The 26206-nt window shown below is 36.2% G+C and overlaps 1 pseudogene; it reads left to right on the top strand.

The window, feature by feature from the left end:
* The first annotated feature begins 6138 nt into the window (after nt 1-6138).
* LOC122068950 lies at nt 6139-17440 on the top strand (annotated as a pseudogene).
* Nucleotides 17441-26206: the final 8766 nt, after the last annotated feature.

The raw sequence follows: 26206 nt of genomic DNA on the forward strand, positions 1-26206 counted from the left end.
GTAAAATATATCTAATCTACCAAAAATAATATGGCAGTTTTTAAATTCTGCAAGACAAGGCTAAATATTTCACAGAAATTTCTGCAATATGGGAGAATCATGTGAAAAATAGAAAAATGAGGAAAGCTAGGTCTTTTGTGATGGAATAAATGTTATACTAAAAAAAAAAAAAAAAAAAAAAAAACCGGTCAATATGTTTGATTTTGAAACCTCGTTTGTCTGTAGCACATAGGCTTGAGCTGTACAGAGTATTCTAGACAATTACAGGAGGCATATCAAGCATAGAGTGGTGACCTTACATTTGCTACCAAGCATACTTTACTTTACTTTTGGCACCAACTCCATTTATGTTTCTATATCAATAATCTCTCTTAATTTTTTGTGTGTGATGTTCGGCTCCAAATGAAAGAGAAACATTTAGCTGGGTCATTGTTGGACAACCTTATGAATACTCCTTTCATGTTATTGTATCTTGCTCCTCTGTGCACAGATAAACACACGGCCATTTACGTTGCTTCCAATATCTGCTATTGAAAACCCTGAAATTTGTAAGTAACTCAAAACTGTTTACATGTAGATGAGGAATGGAAATTTAGTTGTTGCCAGGTTTCATGAAATATGCAAACTTTTTTTGTCGGGCTTAGTTCTTCTATTTCTCGTGCCCCTTTATTTTTGGAATAGAAGTTGAAAAGATTTTCTCTTTCCATAGACGCCTACTGTTGAAGTTTCATAGAATTTCTCAAGTAAAATATTCATTATTGGTAATCTATATGACCTGCTCTTGGAAATCATTTATCAAAAGAAGGGATTTTTGAAGATTAAATGTTCCTGGTGCCTTATCGTATGTCCAAAACTGTCCTCAATCAAAGATAGGGTACTTACTTCTATTTTATGGATATCGTTTTCTAGTTTTCTACAGAGTTTATGTCATTGGCTTTATTTGTTTTTACCACATGGACGACATTCAGACTATTGCGATATGGTTGGTTACATATAGAAGAATCATGCAAACTCTAGTGAATAAACTTGTTCCGATGCTTCTTGGGCAGCTTGTCCAAGATTATGAGAAGTGAAATATCTCCATGAAGGTGGGAAATTTCATGGTAATTCTGAACTGATGACATGCGCAATTGCTGTAAGTGTTATATTTAAATATTTTTCCATCCATTTTTTTCGTGGACGGACCTTTGTCGATATCTAAATTCAGAAAATCTGAATATCGGTGGATACTTTTCCTGTTGGATGAGCTTTTATATTATGGAATATTGTTAAAAGCACGAGCTACAAATTTCTGAAAACCGAAACATCTAACGATCCACAGGTGCTAGCTTCAATAATTCATTTTTCAGGGAGATTCGATTTTCTGGGGAAAAAAAGGTTCTTCTATCTCATATTGTTCTCATTGAAATATTTTCTACTTAAAATTTTCATTGTGTTCATGAGTGATATGAGCAGTTAGTTTCCTTTCTGCGGCAAGTTAGGTTAATTTCAGACTATGATAGCAGGTGCTCAAGAAAGGCTTAATGAATGGATGGTCCATAAGTTATTGTAGCAAGCAGTCAGCTCGGTTGAGAGATGTTCAAATTACAGGAGTGCATGAATATCATGGAAGTATATTAAAAGGTTCCTGTGACTGACTAGTGCAGCACCATTATTAAATATATATTTGGAAAAAAAATACGTGGATACACCAATTATATATGACAAGAAAAACATTCCTGGATCCAACCAAAGCATCAGTCTTGTTTACTTGTACTACAACCTAACGTGATACACCAAGTCATCAACTTCTTGCAAATGCAACCATCATCATCATTATCGAACTCGATTTATTTTCAAGGAATAAATGCATGTCCTGATTTACGTTGCTTAAATTTAAAAAAAAAAAAAAAATGGTATATTTTATGGGAAAATGTTTTGGACATCTAAAATATTTGTCACATTGAAGTAGAGGTGTCAAAAAATCTTGGTCAGCCCAAACCCGTCCTAGCCTACTCTGAGCGTGGGCAAATCCTAGGCTGAACTGTTGAAGAACCTGCAGAATGGGCTTGGGCTAGGATTTTGAAGCCTGAGGCCGGGTTGGGCTTGGCATGGGTTGAGGCATTAGCTTGAGCCCGGCCTGACCCAACCCTGTATACATTATGTCTATCTCAATTTATGTATGTAAAAAATAAATATACATATCATTACTGAAATATTAAATTCATTATAATTTATACCATTCACACCATCAAACTTACGTTTTTTTTAATCCACAAATATTTTTAATTAACATTTATATGTCACCTACCCTCATTATGATTTTTGACATTAGTTTATTTATTTCTTTATTTATTTTTATTTTTTTGCTAACTACAGGTATCCAGGCCTTCGGCCTGACTAGTCCCATTGGCTTTTAATTCATCATATCGGCTAGACCTGGGTTGAGTTAAGAGACTTGGTTGAGATAGGGTTTGAAAAAACCCATCCCATTGACGCCCCCACGTAGAAGTGTTGTTAGTTCTCGAATCTTGCACATGTGTTGCATGTTGGGACTTTAACACGTGTTGTGCAATGCCTGAACCTTTGGAAGACCGGATAGATCTCATTTTAAATGCAAATTTTATCTTAAAAAAAAAAAAAAAAAAACAAAACAAAAAAAAACAAAATTTTGTGAATCTTGTGCAAGACAGCAAGAGGTAGGGATGTCATATAGTGTGGTTTTGGTTATTCGATTAGGTTTACATTTTGATAAGGTGAAACAAAAATAGTACCGGATAGGCATAAGGTGAAATCATAATCGTTTCCATTCGGTTTTGATTTTAGTGGCTTCTAATCGGTTTTTGTTATTAGGTTCACAGCTGGTTTACATGCGGTTAATAGTGTCCTTTTAGAAAATGATTTGCATCCTACAGCTAGTGTGAATCCTACATATATTAAATTTTCGAAAGAGTTAAGACAATATATTTTTAATTTTCCAAGGACAATATACTTTCTATGTAAAAGACTATACATATGATAACTAATTAACTATTATCCTAGAAATTAAGAAATCAATAAGTGTGATTGTGTGAAAATGAAGCTCCCTTCTCGATTAGTTCTTTGGCTCTTTTTTTTGTAAAGACTAGAGATCCGTCGAAATTCAAAACACTTTAAGTCTTTAATACTAGATGCTAGTTAACCATCAGTTTTTCGGTTCTAAACCGAACCAAACCAGAATTATGGCATATAAAACCAAAATCGGATCAATTTACTACGATGCGGTTTGATTCGGTTATAACATGTTGGTTTCGGTTTTGGTTATATTTTGACACCCTTAGCAAGAGTTTAACGCCATTGTGGGGTTTGGGGAAGGTCACAATGTAAGCAACTTTACCTTTGCTTTGGTGAGCGGCTATTTTTTTGGACCTGGATCTTTTCAAGTGGGCCAGCCCCTCTAATGTGCATCAGACGCTTGGCAGCATCGAGGCATGCACCCCAAGTGTCTCCTATTCATCGGATGTGGGATGGAGCGGTTGGCACACTTGAGAAGATCTAGTTCAGTTTTTTCTTCCGACCTGTGATTACTTGGTCACAATGGAATAGTCTTACTGCATAGAACTTTAATGGGGAGAAATGAGTTTCCTTTTGAACTGCAAGTATAGTTCTTCTATACGAACTTAGCTTTTCCACACTTGAACAATGCAAAGAGTCTTTGCATTTATCGAGAATGCACACAATGACACTCTCTCACATAGAGTTCAAAAAAACCTTAATCCTCACTGGATGGAGAGAGAGAGAGAGAGAGAGAGAGAGAGAGAGAGAGAGAGAGAGAGAGAGAGAGAGAGGAGTAGTCAAAATCGTGGACTGCTCCAACCCCCTCTTTTATAATGTGAGGCAATACAATAAGAGTGCTTATTGGATTCTAAATCCTAATGTCAAGTGACTTTGTCAACCCATAGTGCCCTTATATGCTACAAAGTGGGAAGTAGGATCAAATTGGGTACGTTATCTAATTTTTATTTTTTATTTTTGATAAAAAATATATTATCTAATCCAAACACCTTATAGTACAATTGTTTAATCTCATTGACAAAATTTTGTGGATATTGATAAATAAGTTAGTATCATTATCTCCCAACGAAATAAAATTTCACAACTTAATTAAATTAATTACATATCCATCCTTCCACTAAAATAATATCACATAATAAACTATAGGCAATGTATTTAAGTTACTACTAAGATCCTAATCCATCGAATATGCCAATGTAGAGATTATGTGTTAGTGATTGAATGAACAAAAAATTTCAAAATATTTAATAAAACAATATTAATTTATAAAAACATTTGTAAACCATTTACAGAACTTTTATCGGATCTGAAATTCTGTCAAATCATACACAAACATTTTCTCTCCTCGATATTTCCCAATAGGACAATGGATTCCGTATTAAGCAACCCTTTCATTCATGGTTAAATAACATGAATTTAGTGCATTGATATATAGTAAAAAAAAAAATCATTAGTGTGCAAAAAGCCATGATGCGTAATTATAACGATAAGGATTTCTCATGTCAAGGAACTAATTGAATTCTTTGAATGAGAATCTTGTTTTCAATCAAGACACATGAAAGATCCTCATGTGAGATCATGTATTACATACACACCATATATCCACTTACAGATATGTCTTAAAATCACCATTCTGCATAACACATAGTGTGACAACCATATGAATACGATGTCAAATCCTATCCTTAGTTAAGCACAAAATTAGGTGAAAACCTAAAGACAACCATAGATTGTCAATGATCATGAAAATTAAATGAAATTAATATTAATAAAAAAATATGAGTTTGATGGACACATATCCAATAGTTTCCCATGTCACAATTTACACATATTGTAGGTTTCATGAGCCATTATGATACTTTGAAAAAAGAATTAAAAGTCAAATTTATTGCAAATTTAATTTACAGCTTAAACATAAGCAAGAAATGTCAAACATAGGAAGTGTTTTTTTTTTTTTTTGGGGGGGGGGGAAGGGAAAGGGAGGAGAGGAGAGGCATATGATTGAATCTAAGTTAAATTTTATTATTTATTTATTTATTTTAGTAATATTATTATAATATATTCATCTAATGGTAGGATTGATAGATCAACATTCCATATGTTCTAAATAAGTGGACTATCCAAAGCCTATATACATTTCCAAATTAGGAAGAATCATATCAAAAATCTCTCTTGATTGTCAGTCTTTAAAAGATTATGATACACAAGCTAACAAAGAGGGTTTGAACTAAGAGAATCCCCAATCATGTTCTTTTTCTTCTTATTTACTTATTTATTTATATTTTATTTTTAAAGAATTTCATGAATCTACTCAGTTTTATAGTTCATCTCCACCGATAAACCTTAGTTACATGGAGCCACACCTAACTTATATAACAAAGTATGTTTGAGTACCATAGTTAGTAAATATGTGCATAAGATATGTATCAAATGTTTTAATAAAAAATTCATATTTATCCATATAGAACCAAATATATGGATTTATCTACATATTTTAAGGGTTGAAATATTATACACGAATAATACGTATTAAAAAACGTTTAAGTGTCTTTAGAGAGAGAAAAAAGAAAAAAAGAAAAAGAAATAACCCATTAACCTCAAATCCGACCCTTCTCACCCCCTAATACCTTCAAAGGAGAAAACTCGAAATCCCTGATTGATCAGCTCTAGTTCTTTGATTCTTTTCTGTCTCTGTTCTCGGTGATAGGCGATCAAGGGCGAGCATCGAAGGAGAAAACCACAAATCCTCCCCTTGCTCCCTTCCTCTTCTCCGTTTCTCTTCCTATCAAGGGAGATTGCAACGGCGGGAGTGCATTTGCAGCGGCCTTCTTCTTCTTCTTCTCCGTTCGGCCATCTAGTGGTATATTGATCTCTCTATCTCTCTCCTATGTGAATGGATGCAATCAAGTTGGGGATTTGTGACCTAGGCTCCATCAATTCTTTTAGCGGAGTAACTATTATTTTATTGAAAATTTGTCTTATTCTTCTCACTGATTATAATGGCTCTATATAATTAGTATTATTTAACTCTTTCATTTTTCCTTCAAATTGGTTGCCTGACAATGAAGTGATTCTTACACAATTCCAGTTCAAAATTTGTAAGTCATGGCAGACACGCAGACCATTGTCAATGACTTAGTCGTCAAGCCCAAACGACGGTAAAATTTCTTGTTTTTTTTTTGTGTTCGGGGGGGGGGGGGGGCGCTTCTTTCAGTTCCATTTTCTTCTAAGCTGCTAAAGTTATAGGGGAATGCTTTCTGAGATTGAATTTTGTGATGATGCACATGATGGCATTAAGGTTGAGGGATCATAGGTAATAGCCAAACAGACTGTAGAACTGCTCCGGTCTGTGATTTCTCAGCAGAGGGTGCTACATACATACTAGGCAGGGGCTCTGATCAAGGCTGTCAAGGCAGTTGGTGAGCAGCTGATTGCTGCGAATCCTGTGGGTATGCTTTCCTACACTTGTGATGCTTTCCTATACTTGTGATGATTTATAACTTATTGACTTTAAGGATAAAAGGGTGGTCCATTCCTTTGAAAGAGAAAAGAAAAGAATGGATTATTTAGATGGTTTTATTTCTCATACAACCTTTTTAACTTTCTTTCTTCCCAGCCCTTCTCCACTCTTTTGGGGAACTTGGACTTGGGTTTAATTGATATTAATGTATGCACACTTATTTCATCCCTTGTTGACTAACTGCTACAATTTTCACGATGTATTAGAATGAGGTCCCATTTTTATGTAAAATTGTTGTGCTGGAGTTGGATGGTACTACTACTACCGCAACAAAACTTAATGTCATTTTAACCATTGGGATTTTGGATTTTTTCTCTATTGATGTCATGAAAAATGGTAAACTCAGAGTTGGGGGCGGGTTTCAATTATCAAAACTGATTTGGTCAATTTGTGCCCCATTGTTAATGTGTTTGTGAGACTGCAAAATGGGCTGCATTTGTGAATACAAAAAGTGAGCATTATATGGCAAAATAAAGAGCGATTGAGAGTGATACTCTAAGCTAAGGTGAGAAGAGAAAGTAGAAGCTTCAAGCATTCAAGCCATCTTCACTTGGAAGCTTCAAGTGCAAGTTTCGATCATTCATTACATTCATTCACTTGCACAATTACACAAGAGTATTTGTTCTACACATCACGGGTAACATTCTTCAACTCTTGTAATTTATACTTTCATTTACATTACTACTTTCAGTACTCTTGTCGGTACTCAAGAGTGTATTGAGTTGCTCTTGCTTGGACTCAAGAGTGGGTTACACTTGACCCGTAACTAAGACGGTTGTAAATGCTTGTTTCTTACCCGTTAAAAGAAACATATAGTAAAAATGTCTCAAGGGGTATTGAGAGGAGTAGACGTAGACTTGGTTATAAGTTGAACTACTATAAAATCCTTGTGTCTTGTCATTTTGATTCCTCACTTTAATTTCGTATTTCGTCTAAATTGTGATAAATTGAAATATTGTCAAGTACTCTCGAGAAAACCTATTCACCCCCCTCTAGGTGTTTCTAACAATTGGTATCAGAGCGGGAGCTCAAAATTGAGATGTTATTTTCTCTAAACCGAGTCAAAGATCCATGGCATTTCAACCCCAACAAGTTGAAGGTCATAACACCTTTAGACCTCCATACTTTGATGGTGAAGGTTTTACCTATTGGAAAAATCGATTCAAAAACTTTGTGCTCACAACTCCATTGTGTGTGTGTGTGTGTGTGTGTATGTGAGCAAGAGAGATCACAACTCATTTTGATGAAGTCCATAATTCACCACTAGAGAGTAACAAGGGTGACTAAGAGAAGGCATATGCTTGTGGAACAAGCAATTCTGTGACCAACGGATTAGGGGTGTCAAGGGGGGGGGGTTTGGGCTTGAACATGTGATGAACGTCCCTAACCTTCAGGGCTTTCTCGGCCCCTCTAAATCTGACCTGGTTTTGCTGCAGTGATGATGAGATAAAAGGGGTGTCGGGTGGTGGGTATTTGAAATTGGTAGATTCGACTACTATGAGAATCTTGCTTTTCTTTTGTTACAACGGTAGATTCCTTCTTTAAAAGAATATTCAAAACTCAAGAAAGATTATGGAAACCATGTCCCCCTTTTTTTGGGCTCAGCTATTATCTGGATTAATAGGCATTGATTTGGTTCTTGATTCAGACACTTAAATTTTGTTCTTTTGGGGTATTGGAGTTAATTGTGAAGTTGCGTGGATGTTATGGCTTATTATGCTATATAACATTGATTGTTTCATATGACTTTCACATGCAACTAATGATTTTAGTTCCACTGGTCTGCTGAGGAATTTTTCTTATGTTCTATCACAATGCTGTATGGATTTGATTGCAGAACTTACAGTTGGCAACATTGTGCAGTGTGTTCTACACATCGTTAAGGAGGAAAATGTTTCTCTAGCTATGAATGCCATTGGTAGGTTGGGCATATTTACTGGTAGTGATGATGAAGATGATGATGATGAGCGTGGTGATTTTCTAGTAGTATCTACAGCAGCAGGTGCTGCTGCTACCAGAAGTACTTTGCGTCTACCTTCTTTGCATACCCTTCTCGAGGATATTCCTGATTCAGGAGCTGCTCATCACACTTCTTCTTCAGGAGATTCTGAAGAAAAAAGCAAATGTAAGTGCATTATTTATTCGTTCAGTTATCATTGAAGAAAAAATTATTACATTCATATAGCCTGTATAAGAAGTCATACTGATTCAGTTTTGAATTAGCATCTTGAATTAGGATAGTGACATCAATATCTTCTAAAGGTGAATTCATCTAGCCGAATTCCAAGAATCTCAAGAAGCTGGAAAAGTATTACCTAAATTTACATTTAAAAGAAGTGATTATTTCCTATTTGCAAATTCTTTCTTAGTGAGGGTGGCTATTGCGGGATTTTTTTACTTTAATTTTATAATAATAATAATTATTATTTTGTCAGAATTGAGTGCATTGTAATTTGAGTGTTTCTGGAATTCTATATGTAATGTTAGATTCTCCTTTACAGCTGTTGATAAAAGTTCAAGGACCCGAAAGCTAAAACATGATGTTATTGAGGTTGTTAATGAACTCATTGAAGACATTGACACTTGCCATGATCAGATTGTTGAACAAGCAGTGGAGCATATTCATCATAAGTAACCTCTTTTTTGAACTATGTAGATCTCTCCTTAAATTGTTTCTTTGAAAGAATAATGTGCTGATAAATTCCTGGTTGCCACCTATGGAGTCAATGATCTTTGGAAGTGTGTCGAAGCATCAAATGTTTGCTGGTTTCATTGAATGAGTTGATTCTTTAAATTTTTGTAGGCATCCAAATTCTAAAAAACTATATATATTGTGCCAAATCCCCATTTCATCTAGTCACCAAGTAGTTTACTAATGATATTTTTATGTGAATGGCATACAACGATATTATGTTGACCCTACATCATCTCATATCCACTATGCAGCCACAATTATAGTTTTTATAAAAATAAAAAATTGAGAAATGGCTGGGCATGCTTCCTGGGGTTCTACACCTGTGTCACTCTCTCTCTCCCTCCCCTATGAAAATGACCCCCATGCCCCTCCCATTTGGGCCCCCCATTGATTGAGCCACTAGCTCCAAGAAGGCTAGCGGTGTGCCCAACCTTCTCCCTTAAAAAATATATATTTATATATTTTTAAAGTAATTGTTACCACATGTTGAATTAACCCAATGGAGTTCTACATGTCTCCTATGCAGAAAATTTTGGTACAATAATTGCCCAACCTGTGCGAAGACTATCAAAATAAGTTTCAAAGTCATAAAATTGTTTTGGATATTTCTTCTTCATCTAATTGCTACTAAACATGTATTTATTATTAAGTTTACGTATCCTAGACTTTCATTGCTAAATTACTACATATTTTGCATTTTTTCCAAGATTTGGTGATTTGATTGAAAGATTTTGATCTCTTCAACAGCAGTGGTAGACGACAAATAAACCTGAAGGATTTTCCTTCTCTTTCGTTGCAAATTTTAAATCACTCATGCAGATTTGAAAGGAGGAAGCAAATGACTATTGTTTTTTTGAAGACTGCAACAAGTTTTGTAATTCTTATCCATTAAGAGAATCACCTATGGATCTGGTTGAGAGTAGCAGACCTGTGGTTTGATCCATGTCATAAGGTGGTTCACATACTAGCGACTGAAGGATCAAACCAATTTAGTTGCATTGAGTGATGTTTAAGTCTTTGTAGTGGCAGTTTTTGCTCGGATCTTATCAACCCTGATAAATAATATGTCAGAGATATTAAAGGTTTTATGGATTTAAGCATAAGCAGATTAGATTGCATTTGTTTCCATACGAGCACCATCAAATGTTCATGTTTTTCGGAGGCCAAACATGGTTAAACATCTTTTTTTTTTTTTTAATATAAACTTTGGGGGTAAATAGTGATAGGGTGTTCAAGGTGAGTTAACAATCCTTGTAGGCTGTAGCAACCTCCAAATACCTGGAGATGTGGAATGTTCTCTCCAATTTTTTTAGCGCCATTGATTTTAATCAACAAGCAAGCTGACTACAGTCGTCAAACCAAAGTTTGGCTTCCATTGCTATTTGTTAAGCTGAATCTGTATGCTAAATTATTTTTCTCTTTCCCTTTCTTGTTTTTCTGTTTTAAAATCCTATATCTATTTATTAAAAAAAGGGGACCCTCTTTTGTTTTAACTATGTATTCCTTATTTGATAATCCATATGTTTATGAGATTTTTGAATAACCCTTCTCAATACATGATTTTGTTATTACTTATTAATAAACTGCAAATTGTATCTTACACTATTTTTTATAGTTCTTTTACATGAGAATCTCTCATCTCACCATCCGAGTTTGTCCAAAATTTAATGAGAATTTGAATGGATTTTGGATTCTGATACTGGTATGAAATTTTTTAAAGAATTTTGCTGATTGGTTTCATGCACTAAAATGCATGTATGTATAACTAAAATTCATATATTATTCTTTATGTCTTACTTATTGAGATGTAAATATAATGGTTTGGTTGTTTATGTTTTTCAATGAGGTAATTTTAACTTTGGGCAGCTCAAGAATAGTGATTGAGTTCCTTTGTGCTGCAAAAGAGAAACAACGGTCATTCCGGGTATTTGTTGCAGAAGGTGGTCCAAGGTTTGTTCCTGAATCTAGATCCATGTTGTACAACAATGGGACAATTGTTGTTTATCTTTTTTTTTTTTTTCTTTGTATTTAATCTTCATATCTTGATCTACTTTTGCTATCTCTGATTCCCTCTCCCTCCTAAAAAAAATATCAAGTATCAAGGACATTCTCTTGCAAAAGAGTTGGTAGAAAGAGGTTTACAAACAACTATCATTACTGATTCTACAGTTTTTGCCATGATTTCTCGAGTGAATATAGTATGTAACTAGTAGTAATGTTCTGTTATAGAGCACGTCATTGATATTACTTGTCTTTAACTTAAGAATTGTAATGCAAAGGTAATTGTTGAAGCACATGCTATTATGGCCAATGGCGGGGTGGTGGCACCTGTTGGGTTGAATATGGTTGCACTTGCTACAAAAAAGCATGCAATCCCATTTGTTGTTGTTGTTGGCAGTCATAAGGTATGTGTTTGAGATTTTAAATGTAACCGCAAGCATACGGATCAGTGTAGCTACGGGTCGAATACAGGGAGAGCAGCCACTTTATTTTTTTACTTCTTTTAATAATACGAAAGTGAACCGATTAATGGTTGTGATCTAATTCTAATTACCGTCCTAAACATATGTATCTAAAATAACATCCTAACCATTCGTCATCTAAGAATTTAAAGACGCAAGCCACGCAATTAAAATTAAATAAATAAATAACTGAAAATAAACCCACGCAATTAAAAAAAAACAATAAAAGAAAAAAAATGCTGAAATAAAAATTAAAGTAAAAGAAAGGGGATAAAGCTAGAGAGAGACTCATAAGTAGATTTCACTACTTAGCCCGAGATGCATCATAATATGAGCTTCCCTACTTAACCAGAGAGTCACTCTTACAAGGGTTACTCTACTTGGCTTTAGGGAAAGGGAGACAATTAAAATAAAAGCAATAAATTGATGGTTCTATGGCTAGGAGGGGCAAAGCCAACACATACACTAGCCATGAACCTTGGGGGAAAGGGATAGCAATAATATAATGACTGAAATTAAAATCCTAAATTAAGAAAGAAAGGGTAGTCAGAAGAGGGAATGAGAGGGGGGAGAGAAAACTATTGAGGGAGCCTAATTACTTGAACTTCAACCCTTGAACTGAAAACTTGATCGATTTGAGATACAACGAATACTAAAAACCAGATCTGGAATAAACCAAATCTAAAATTTCTAGTACTAGAGAAAACAAATCTAAAGAAAAAAAAAAATGGAATTTGAAAGACATGCTTCATAGCTTGTTCTTGTCACCTAGAACTAAGCCTAGAACTAGAACTTGAAAATTATAACTTCAATTGCTTAAACAATAAAAATAAAAAAACTGAATCAAAAATAAAAGTGCTTGCATTAATTGAATAAAAAGAACTTTCAAAAGTGTTTGAAGCATAAACCTAAAACTAAAGCTAGAGAAAGAGAAAACTAGAGAAAGAGATAGAAGCAACTAAAAAAAAAAACTTAGAAGAAGAATGAAGTCTCCTCTCCTCTTACATGAGTTGTATTTATAGGGAATGGGGAAATAGCGTATAAAAGGAAAAACCTACAATTGGTAGTGAGATCTTTTGAGACCAAAAGTGCTAAGGTGGAGGAGAGAGAAAAGAGAAATAAACTTAGAAAAATTTTCTATAATTTTTTTTACTTATTTTTTATTTTTTTTATTTCTCTTCTTTTTCTCCCTCCAAGGGAGGATTTTCCTTCTTGCTTTGTGTGATTTGGACAATCTTTTGGTGATGATGTGGAGGAGAGAGAAGATTTGGATAAGATTTATTTCTCCCTTTTTTTTTTCTTCTCTTCTTGCATAGGAACCCGTTCCACGATTTTCCTTGCTTCTAATTTGATGTGGAAATCCCCTCCATGCCCTTAGTGCTTTAAGTGAGTGAAAAGTAGAAAATCTTTAACAAAATTCTCCAAAAAAAGACAACCATGAGATTTGAACTTGAGACCTCCTGGTGAGCAAGGGAATTTTATACACCATAGCTTACCAACTACACTAGGTAGTTGTTGTTGGAGAGATCTGATGTCCGATAATACTTAAAGCCTTTAAAATACAAAACCTACAAAAATAGAGTAAAACTCAAGGTAACTCCATTCTAAATATATAAAATACATGTTTTATTACTCTAGATTTCACACATAAATGTGCTCATCAAAATTCTCCCACACTTAGACTTTGTTAGTCCTTGAGCAAAACAAAAAGAAAAAGAATAAAAATAAAAATCCTAACTCACTTTCGTAGGAAGCACGGTTGCACTTAAAATGTGCAACAAGCCTTTAAACCCCTAGGTCACCCCTAGTAGACGAGTTATGTCTCGTGGGTGTTTGTAGTGAATATACACCTAAAATTCAGAATAAACAAATTCCAACCTTGGCTAAAGGTAAGGGTCATACCGATCCGGAGCAAAGATAATTTCTCTTATAAGGGACCCCCACACTTGAACTTTTATTATCCTTTATCAATTCCAGGCACTAGCATATTTCTTAATTTGGAACTCACCTCGTCTCTTCCAAAACATCCTTATCTTAAGGAAAAACCACTTCTGAAGAAATAAGGAACCAATGACTAAGGCGTTGGAGTGTTTTTGACCAAAACATATTACTAAGCATTAATGACATTTGCATGTTTTTTTCTCTTGTTTTTTTCGCTTAATAAAATCTATTCTACTCTACTACTTTTGGCCTGAATGACATGGTGGAGCAAACACCAGACACCCAAGTTACATGTAGCTTCGCTTTTTGCATATGCCCACAAAGACAGTGAAGCTAGAGTTCCTTCAGAAGTTTCCTCCTAAGGAATTTCGATCAAGACACCACGCTTCCTAAGGCGTAATGCCCTATCTAGTTCCAAGGGAATCAACTCTTATTCTTCTTTATACCACATTTTACATTTCATTTAAAATTGTGCATTTGTCAACTCATGCCAAATTAAAAAGAATGTCTCAACTCCAAATCAAAAGTACAAGGAACCCACAGACTTACATATGATCCAACACCATAAAATAGGGGTCTCTTATTTTTAAGAAGAAAGTCCCATCTTAAGACACAGGCTTGTTTCTTTCTTCTCAACAGGGATTTTATACATTCAAAATGGGTACCTTAGTCAAAACTTTTATTTGCATACATCAAGCAATCGAATGGTATGAAAATTAGCCAAAAAACAAAAAGAAAAACAAAAAGAAAAACAAATAAAACAAAGTGAAAAAAACAGAAACTGGTTTCCCTCCCCCACACTTAAGTCATGCAATATTCTCAATGTATGGAAAGAATTAAAAATGAAGACAATGCAAGGGGGTCATACCTGATTAAAAGTTAATCATCAGTGTAAAGAGGTTCATGGAGATCCATGACCTCTTCACTACCAGTATTAGGAAACTTGAGGAATGGTTTCAAACGCTGACCATTAACCTTTGAAATTACCCATGTTCCTAGATTCAAAATCTCCATAGCCCCATGGGGATATACATTATGGATAATAAATGGGTCATCCCATTGGGATCTAAGCTTACCAGGAAAAAGATGCAATCAAGAGTTGTACAATAAGACCTTATCACTAATTGCAAAAGATTTACGCAGAATGTGCTTATCATGGAAAGCTTTGGTCTTTTTCTTGTAAATCCTAGAACTTTCATAGGCTTCATTCCTAAGTTCCTCCAACTCAGATAGTTGGAGCCTACGATGAATTCCCGCATCAGATAAATCACAATTGAGCTTCTTGATGGCCTAAAAGGCTTTATGCTCTAACTCAACTGGTAAGTGACAAGCTTTCCCATACACCAAATGGTAGAGAGACTGACCAAGATCGGTCTTGAATGCAGTCCGATGGGCCCACAAGACATTAATAAGCCTAAGGGACCAATCCTTACGGTTGGGATTAACAATTTCTCCAAGATTTGTTTGATCTGCCTATTAGACACCACCACTTGGCCACTAGTTTGGGGGTGATAAGGGGTAGATAACTTATTGGTGATCCCACACTTTTTCATTCAGGCCTCAAAAGGCCGATTACAAAAATGAGTACCCTTATCACTAATTATTGCACGTGGTGCACCAAAGTGGGAAAAAATATTCTCTTTGAGAAACCGAACTACCACTTTGTGGTCATTAGATTTACAAGGTATGACCTCTATCCATTTAGAAACATAATCAAAGGCCAAAAGTATGTACAAATTCCCAAAGGAATTAGGGAATGGTCATATAAGATCGATGCCCCATACATCAAAGATCTCAACTACCAAAATAGGGTTGAGGGGCATTATGTTCCTCTTATTGATATGACCAAAAGACTAACAGGCGGGACAAGCCTTATAAAATTCAAAAGCATCTCTAAAAAGAGTGGGCCAATAAAATCCACATTGGAGAACCTTTGCGGCAGACTTCTTAGGTCCAAAGTGTCCACCACATGCATGATCATGACAAAAAGAGAGAATAGAATGTTGCTCATGATCAAGAACACATCGTCAGATAATCTGATCCGAACATATCTTAAACAAATAAGGATCATCCCAGAAAAAGTTCTTAACTTGGGAATGAAACCTATACTTATCTTGGGTGGACCAACGATCCGGAGTCACACTTGAAACTAAGAAATTGATAATGTCAGCAAACCATGGTTCACTGGACACTACAAATAACTGTTCATCTGGAAAGTTCTCGTTGACTGGAGAATCGATAGTCAAGGAATTAGGAAGCCGGGATAAATGGTCTGCACTTAGGTTTTCAACTCCTTTTTTATCCCTAATATCTAAATCAAACTCTTACAAAAGTAAAACCCACCTAATGAGATGGGCTTTGGCATCCTTTTTCTGAACTAAGCATCTGAGAGCAGAATGATCAGTATACATCACCACATGTAAACCAACTAAGTAAGACCGAAACTTTTCTAATGCAAACACAACCACTAAAAATTCTTTTTCAGTGGTTGTATAATTGAGTTGTGCATCATTTAAGGTCCTACTAACATAATAAATGACAATGGGCAACTTATTAATCCTTTGACCCAAAACCACTCCTATGGAAAAATTTGAAGCATCACACATCAGTTCAAAAAGTTCAGTCAAAACAGGTGGTTGAACAATAGGTGCATTGGTCAACTCCTTTGGTCAACTCCTTCTTAAGTTGTTTGAAGGATTCTAGGCACTCTTTAGAAAACTCAAAAGTTTGATCTTTGGCAAGTAATGAAGTGAGAGGTCGAGCTAACTGACTAAAGTTCTTAATAAACCTTTTGTAGAAGCCCGCAAGCCCTAGAAAAGATCGGACGTCCTTAACAGATTGAGGAGGTGGTAAATTATCAATTAAATCTACTTTGACTCTATCTACCTTAATTCCCTCCTTGGATATTACATGGCCTAAAACAATACCAGATTTAATCATGAAATGACATTTCTCCCAATTCAAAATCAAATTCTTAGATATGCACCTTCTTAAAATTAGAGAGAGATGATGAAGACATTCAGAATAGGAATTCTCATGAATTGAAAAGTCATCCATAAATACTTCTAAGAATTTTTTGACCATGTCAGAAAATATGCTCATCATGCATCGTTGGAACGTAGCAGGGGCATTGCAAAGCCCAAAGGGCATACGCCTGTAAGCAAATGTTTCATATGGGCATGTAAAAGTGATCTTATGTTGGTCCTCTAAAGCAATTGGGATCTGATTATAGCCGGACTATCCATCAAGAAAACAATAGTATTCATGTCCAGCTAACCTCTCTAAAATCTGGTAATGAATGGCAATGGAAAGTGGTCATTCCAGGTTGCCACATTAAATTTCCTGTAGTCTATGCACTCTCCACCCAGATTGGACACGGGTTAGAATTAGTTCATTATTGGCATTGGGAACTACAGTCACACCAGACTTATTAGGCACTACGTGAACTGGGCTTACCCATTGGCTATCAGAAATAGGATAAATTATTCCATGATCCAAGCACTTTAGGAACTCTTTTTTAATAGCTTCTGTTAGAATTTATATTTATTTTATTATAATTAAGTTTTAAAATGAGGTTTTTCTTTTATGTGTTTTATGACTTGTAATGGTGTGGGACCCTTAGGGTCAAGGTAGTGGAAAAGGGTCAATAACACCCTATGGGTGCCCTAAATTCCATTCATAGCCATTACCATGAGTGGAGAGGTGGGGCAAAGAGAATTGATTGGGATTAATTTCATTTATGAAATTAATTCTTAATTCATGCTATAGGTTATTACCAAATGGAGGTAAATGGTCAATGTCATTATGTGGGTGCCCTAAAGTCCATTCATAACCACCATGAGTGGGGAGGTGGGCTAGAAAATGGTCAATAACACCCTATGAGAGCTCTAAATTTCATTTATGGTCATTATCATGAGTGGGAAGGTGGGCTAAGGAATTGATTGGGATTAATTCAATTTATTGAATTAATTCCCGATTCATGTCCATATAACATTATTCTCCAATTAACTTGCCATTAGTTGGAGGTTACTCTTGGGGAATCCAAGAGGGTGCAAGGGTTGGTTTTGGGTCTATATAAACCCAACCAAATACCTTACAAAGATATACATTCATACATTCACACTCCATCTATTTCTACTCTTTGCAACTATACAAGTCTTTCTCTTTCTTCATTTTTTCTAAGTCTTGTGTAAGGTAAGAGGGGGTTGTTGTGCTATAGCTTTTGCTCCTAGAATGGACTAGAAGAACAGTCTCATCTTCTAGTGGAAGGTTGTTTTATCTTGGAGGTAGAGATGCAAAACAACTCTTGGCAGTAGAGGGCATCAATTACCTTAAAGGCAGCACTACAAATCTGACTCAACCTCAATTCTGATCAAAGCTTCTTCAGTTGTTGTGGTGGTGATTCAATATCCATTTGAAGTTTATCCCCGTCTCATTTCAGTCAAGGATCAATACTACAACATCATAGTAGTTTCTACTGCAAAAGCTTTGTATTGCAATTTGTTATATTTTTATAAGAAATTGTAGTACAATTACCCAACAAGTTTAAGGTAATTGATAGTTGTAAGATCCCATGGCTGATCTTGGAGATGCAAGCCTCAGCAGAGGTAATGACTCCAACAACAATGATGGTTCATCAATCACTATCATAGGTGATGCTTCGAACAACAATGTCGTAGATGGAACTACCAATGGAGGAGATTCCTCAAACATCAATGTTGAAGGAACAACCAACAACCAAGGAGGCAGGGTTCATGTTAGCCACAATGGTAAGGGGGTTCTTCATTTACCCACCTTTAATTTAATTCCCACCAATGTTATCCCGTCGGTAACTGATCTTATCTCGGATTTGGGTAAGATGAGGATTGTCACTGAATTTGATAAAATTGAACAGTTTGGAGGTCAAAACTTCAAACGGTGGAGGCAAATGATGTTGTTTGCATTAGCCCAAATTGGGGTGGTATTTGCCTTAACTGAACCCATGCCAGAAAAAAACAATGATCCTGTAAAGGAGGGCAAAAGGGTGGCTTGGATTCAAGCGGATTTTCAATGCAAAAATCGAATCTTGAATGTATTATCCAATGACTTATACCATGTGTATAGTTCATTGGAGTATGCATATTTGATATGGAATGCTTTGGTAAATAAGTACTCTCTTGAGGATGCTGGCTCAAAGAAGTACTTGGTGGCTAACTTTCTAAATTTTACTATGAAAGATAGTGACACCATCTCAAACCAAATTGATCAATTTCAAATCTTGGTTGGAAAGCTAGCAAAGGAAAAATGGTTCTACTAGAAGAATTTGTGACCGGTGCCTTAATTGAAAAGCTTCCATCTTATTGGGATGCTTTCAAGTTGTCAATGAAACACAAGAAGACGGAGTTTACTTTAGACCAATTGGTTGTAAGGATCAAAATTGAGGAAAAGAACCGGAACAAAGACAAGGGTGAAAAAGATCTTGGGGAGAAACGTTTAAAAGCAAACTTGGTAGAAACCAACAAACATGACAAGAAAAGGAAGAACCGTCAATACAATGATGAGCCTTCTTTTAAGAAGAAGAAACTCACTTGTTATGTGTGCGGTAAGCCAGGGCACTTTAAGAAAGATTGCCGATTCAAGAAAAAAAAATATGAAAATGTGAACCTAGTTGAAGACAACGTCTTTGTAGCTATGGTCACAGAAGCAAATTTGGTTGAAAAATCAAAGGATTGGGTATTGGATACCGGTGCTACAAGACATATTTGTGGTGATTTGAAGATGTTCTCTTCTTATTCCATGAGTATGGGAGACGAAAAGGTATTCATGGGAAATTCTCAAATTGCCCCTATTATGGGGAAAGGAAAGGTAGTGTTAAAGCTCACTTCAGGGAAGACTATAGTTCTCACCAATGTCCTCCATGTGCCGGATATTAGGAGCAATTTAATTTTAGTTCCTTTAATTAATAAAGTAGGAATGAAATTAAATTTTTAGAATGATAAGGCGGTTATCACTAGGAACAATGTATTTGTGGGGAAGGGATACCTTAGTGAGGGGTTATTTGTACTAAGCGTTGAAAATATTGTAATTGAGAAAGCTAGTACTTCTTCTGCTTACATTGTTGTCCCTACTAATTCTTTTGATTTGTGGCATGGTAGGTTGGGTCATAGTAGTGTGAAATATATCACCAAACTATGCAAGTTAGACATGATCACCAATAAAGTGGAACCTCCTATAAACAAGTGTACAACTTGTGTAGAGGCAAAGTTAACCAAAAAGCCTCATAAAACTGTGGATAGAAAGAGTGATCTCTTGGAATTGATCCATAATGACTTGAGTGACTATAAGTCATATGAGTCTAAGGGAGGAAACAACTATGTCATAACCTTCGTAGATGACCACTCTAGGTATACCATGATTTATTTACTCAAATCAAAGGATGAGGCCGGAAAGGCGTTTATATCTTACAAAACGGAAGTTGAAAATCAACTTGACAAGAAGGTTAAAAGACTTAGAACTGATAGAGGGAATGAGTATTTTAACATTGAAAATTTTTGTGAGGAAAATGGAATTATCCATGAGACAACCGCTCCATATCAACCGGAATCCAATGGGGTTGCTGAAAGGAAAAATAGATCTCTTAAAGAGATGATGAACTCTATGTTATTGAGTTCGAGTGTACCACTTGATATGTGGGGGGAAGCCATGCTAACGGCATGTTATCTGTCAAATAGAATCCCACATAACAAGACTGGTATAATTCCATTTGAGAAATGGTTTGGAAGAAAACCAAGTTTAAAACACTTGTGGATTTGGGGCTATTTGGCTAAGGTATTATTACCGGATACCAAGAAAAGAAAATTGGGGCAAAAAACATGTGATTGTGTGTTTTTGGGATATGCTACAAATAGTACTGCATACCGGTTCATAGTGATTAAAACCATGGATGATGTTATTGAAACAAATAGCATCATAGAATCAATGGATGTTGAGTTCTTTGAAAACATATTTCCCTTTAAGTCCAACTTACCTAAAAGTAAGGATAGCCAATTGACTTATGGGGAAATTGAGTCAAATGAAAGGATTACCAATCAAGAATTGGGTAATGGTGATGGAAGTCAACTAAGAATGAGCAAGCGACTCAAAAGACCCAAATATTCGAATGATGAGTGGCTTGTCTATCTAGTAGACAAAGATCCTTTTACATACAAAGAGGCTATTACATCATCGGATGCCGTCTTTTGGAAGGAGGCAATCAAGAGTGAACTAGATTCGATCTTGGAAAACAATACTTGGGAATTGGTAACTTTACCAATTGGTTCCAAAACTTTGGAAACCAAGTGGATATTTCGAAAGAAACTAAAAAGTGATGGGTCACTTGATCGTTTCAAGGCTAGACTTATAGTCAAGGGGTTTAGGCAAAGCCTAACATTGATTTCTTTGACACATTTGCCCCAGTCTCTAGAATTACCACAGTAAGGGTTATGTTAGCATTGGCGTCAATACATCACCTGGTCATCCATCAAATGGATGTGAAAACGGCATTTCTAAATGGGGACTTAGAGGAGGAAATTTACATAAAGCAACCAGAAGGTTGTATTGTAAATGGACAAGAGAAAAAAGTTTGTAAGCTTCAGAAATCTTTATATGGATTGAAGCAGGCGCCAAAGCAATGGCATGAAAAATTAGACAAAGTTCTAATTTCAAATGGTTTCGTTGTGAACGACGCTGAAAGATGCTTATATAGCAGGTTTCATGGTGGTAAGGGCATATTCATACTACTATATATAGATGATATGCTGATAATGGGAACAAACTTGGAAATAGTGAATCAATCTAAGAAACTTTTGAAGTCTAATTTTGACACAAAGGACTTAGGAGAGGTTGATATGATCCTTGGGATCAAGATCATCAAGCAAGAGAATAATATTTCACTATCCCAAGCCCATTATGTAGAAAATATACTTAAAAAGTATGGGTACCATGAAGTTTCAAGGGTTAAAACACCTTTTGAAATGGGATGTCATTTGAAAAGAAACTTGGGTGAACCGGTGAATCAAAAAAGGAATGCTCAAATTATTGGTTCAGTCACATATCTAATGAATTGTACGCATCTTGATATTGCCCTTGCGGTAGGCAAGTTGAGTCAACATACTCACAATCCAAGTAAGGAGCATTGGAGTGCAATTGATAGGTTGTTGAGATACCTAAAAGGCACTATAAACTATAGTTTGCACTATAGTGGTAAACCAACGATGTTGGAAGGGTACTGCGATGCAAATTGGATATCGGATACAAACGAGTCCTTAGCTACTAGTGGATATGTATTTACACTAGCAGGCGGTGCCATCTCATGGAAGTCCACAAAGTTATCTTGTGGGACAGGCTCTACTATGGAAGCTGAGTTCATAGCCTTAGAAAAGGTGGGAACGGAAGCCGAATGGCTTAGAAACTTAATGGCGGATATTCCATTGTGGTAAAAACCGGTGCCATCGATATCACTACATTGTGATAATAAAGCGGCTATACATCTAGCCAAGAACTGGATATACAATGGTAAAAGGAGGCATATAGGCCTAAGACACAATCTTGTGAGACAGTACATAGATGAAGGAATGATAGCTATCGATTATGTAAAGTCAGAAAGTAACCAAGCTGACATGTTCACAAAGCCTATGTCTGTCAAGAACTTATGTAGTGCATCTACAGGAATGGGGTTGATGCCTAATCCTTAGGTTATATGATGGATACCCTACCTATGTGAAGAGGCTTAATGCCTGAATTAGGTTCAAGGGGTACAAACGAAGTCATAGGTGACCAGCTCAATACTACTGCTTATTTAAGTATTCATTCCAAGATGTAAATGATGATAGTAGTACCACCACAAGGAGAAAGGTTGAGCGGTAAAGCTCTTAATTAGTCCAATCCCAGGAAATGTGGGGGTGGGTTAATTGTGGTGCACATCGGGGACTAACCTAAGTGGATGTAGGGGGTGTGACCGCCGCCAATGAGAACTTATAGGCAAGTTCTCTAAACATTCATAAGTCCAAGATAAGGGACATGGCCAGTTCAAAAGTCCAAAGTAATTATATGATGGGCAGCTCAAAAAGTCAACTTATAGGATGTGGTTGATGGATCGGTCAGCTACACTAATGAGGAAAGGTTCAAGGAGTCTAACTCTACCGGTACTCTGTAGCGCGACTCATTAAACCTAGTGTAGGTTCAAGTCCAAAAGACACCTACAACGATGCGTCCTATAGTGTCTAATACAGTCACAGCAAATGTGCCCTTCGTGTCATTTGAAACTTGTGGGGGATTGTTACAATTTATATTTATTTTATTATAATTAAGTTTCAAAATGAGGTTTTTCTTTTATGTGTTTTATGACTTGTAATGGTATGGGACCCTTAGGGTCAAAGTAGTGGAAAATGGTCAATAACACCCTATGGGTGCCCTAAATTCCATTCATGGCCATTACCATGAGTGGAGAGGTGGGGCAAAGAGAATTGATTGGGATTAATTTCATTTATGAAACTAATTCTTAATTCATACCATAGGTTATTACCAAATGGAGGTAAATGGTCAATGTCATTATATGGGTGCCCTAAAGTCCATTCATGGTCACTACCATGAGTGGGGAGGTGGGCTAGGAAATGGTCAATAACACCCTATGAGAGCTCTAAATTTCATTCATGGTCATTATCATGAGTGGGAAGGTGGGTTAAGGAATTGATTGGGATTAATTCCCAATTCATGTCCATATGACATTATTCTCCAATTAACTTGCCATTAGTTGGAGGTTACTCTTGGGGAATCTAAGAGGGTGCAAGGGTTAGTTTTGGATCTATATAAACCCAACCAAATACCTTGCAGAGACATACATTCACACATTCACATCCATCTATTTCTACTCTTTGCAACCATACAAGTCTTTCTCTTTCTCCTTTTTCTCGGAGTCTTGTGTAAGGTAAGAGGGGGCTGCTATGTTGTAGCTTTTTGCTCCTAGAAGGGACTAGAAGAACTACCTCATCTTCTAATGGAAGGTTGTTTTATCTTAGAGATAAAGATACATAACAACTCTTGGCAGTAGAGGGCATCAATTACCTTAAAGGCAACACTACAAGTGTGACTCAACCTCAATTTTGATCGAAGCTTCTTCAGTAATTGTGGTGGTGATTCAATATCCATTTGAAGTTTATCTCCGTCTCATTTCAGCCAAGGATCAATACTACAACATCATAGTAGTTTCTACTGCAAAATCTTTGTATTGTAATTTGTTATATTTTTGTAAGAAATTGTAGTACAATTACCCAACAGCTTCCATCATCACTGGGTTAGCTCTTCTTTGGGGTTCTGTGGATGGTTTGGAATCCTCCATAAGATGTATATGATGTTACACAATAGAAGGGCTTATATGCTTGATATCAGTCATGGTCCAACCTAGGGCTTCCTTATTATCTTTTAACACTTTAAGTAACTCCTCTTCCTGGCTAGAAGTCAAATTTGAAGAAATTATTACAGGAAGAGTCTGGTTAGGCCTTAGGAAAGCATACCTCAAATTAGATGGTAACTCCTTAAGATCTAGCTTAGGGGGGCTCAACTATGGAAGTTTTAGGAATGAAATTGGAAAGGGGTCCTAAGGGCTCTACAGGTGTGTGAAGACTCAAGACTTTAGGAAAGAAATTTTCACTATCATCATCCAACTCATCCATACACTCTTGGAATTCTGAATCAAAATTACTATCAAAGTTGGTAATTAAATCATCAGAAAAATCCAAAAAATCCTCAATCATATTAATCTCTTCTTCCATATGTGGTTGCTTGCCTATCCTAAACATGTTAAACTGAACAGTTTGGTTACCAAAAGATAATCTTAGGAAACCATTCCGACAGTTGATTAATGCATTACTGGTAGCCAAGAATGGTATTCCTAGAATTATTGGGATCTCATCCTTGGTTGAGAAGGGCTTGGTATCTAACACAATGAAATCAACAGAGAAAATAAATTATCCCACCTTTAGTAAGACATCATCAACCATCTCTTTAGGAATTTTAACAAACCTATCTGCCAACTGAAGAGTAGTTCCAGTGGCTTTCAATTCTCCCAATCCAAGTTGCTTGTACACATGGTAAAGTAAAAGATTCACACTTGCGCCAAGGTCAAGTAAGGCATGCTCAATGTAGGTGTTGCCTATGACACAAGATATGGTAGGGCTCCCTGGATCCTTATACTTGATTGCTATAGGCTAAGTAATTATGGAACTAATGTTACCTACCAAGAACGCCTTTTTGGGCACACTAGTGATACGTTTGTGAGTACACAAATCTTTCAGTACCTTTGCATAGGCGGAGATCTGGGATATGGCATCCAAAAGAGGGATGTTCACTTCTACCTTTTTGAAGACTTCTAAAATTTTGTCTATGGAAGTAATTTCCTTTTTTTTATCAAGCGATTAGGAAATGGGACAGGATGAACATAAGGACTGTTAGGGATTTTTCCCTGTTCAAAAGAATCATTTTTGGTTTCCTCAACCAAATCATCTTTAGTTTCAAAAAAATCTTTAGGTTCATCAGACGAACCTGAAACAAGAGGTACACTTGTGTCCTCAACTAAAGGAGAGTTAACAGGAGTAATAGATGAGAAAGATTTAGGAAAGCTCTGTTGGTACTCTCTACCACTCTTAAGGGCATAAACAACATTACATTGGTTAGAGGGCCCTTGTTGGGTCTGACCTTGTACTATATTCAGTGGTGCATTAGTTGATGTTTGTGAACTAACAGGCTGATGATGCCTAGGGTTAGGCTCTGGCTGACTGGGTAAAGTTTCTTTCTCCCTCTCACGTATAATTGAGACAACTTGAGTGAGTTTTCTCGTAAGATTTTGATGGCTTTTCATGAGGAGGGCCATATTTTTTTTCAAGTCACTTATTCTACTTGCCTCTCCAATGGGGTTGCTGATAAGATGATAGGAGAGGGGCCCTAGGAAAACTAGCATGAGGTCCTACATTTGACCTAAGAAAAGTATTTTGGGAAAAAGATTATTGTGCAACGGGAGGCCTTTGGAGTCCAGGTTTACCTTGATTATGGAAATTGGAAGGCCCTGCTTGGTTGCCCTGATTCCAAGAGAAATTTAGGTGATTTCTCCATCCTGGATTGTAGGTATTACTAAATGGATTATTCTGGTATAAGGAAATAACACTATCATTAGAAGTGCCTCCAGAGGTATTGGGGCATTCTTCTATGAGATGTCTAGGGGACTGGCACCAAGCACAAATCTTAACCAAATTGACTGATGATGGCTCTCTAGGAACAATAGCCTCAATTCTCTTGATTAGGCTATCCAAATGGGCTTCCTTAACTACTATCCCATCCACAAAATATCATTTTCCCCTTATGGTTCTTTCACTCTCTTGGGTTGATTCCCCCTCAATGGTTTTGTCAGCTAAGTCAAGTAAGAATTCTCATGCCTTTCCTTCATCTGTAAAGGATGTGAATCCCTCAGGGCACATAGACTCTATCATTTGTTTAGTTGGGTAATCAATACCCTCATAAATTATTTGACATAAATGCCATATGTCT

This window comes from Macadamia integrifolia, unplaced genomic scaffold (genome assembly GCF_013358625.1).
Source record: "Macadamia integrifolia cultivar HAES 741 unplaced genomic scaffold, SCU_Mint_v3 scaffold495, whole genome shotgun sequence".
NCBI lineage: Eukaryota > Viridiplantae > Streptophyta > Magnoliopsida > Proteales > Proteaceae > Macadamia > Macadamia integrifolia.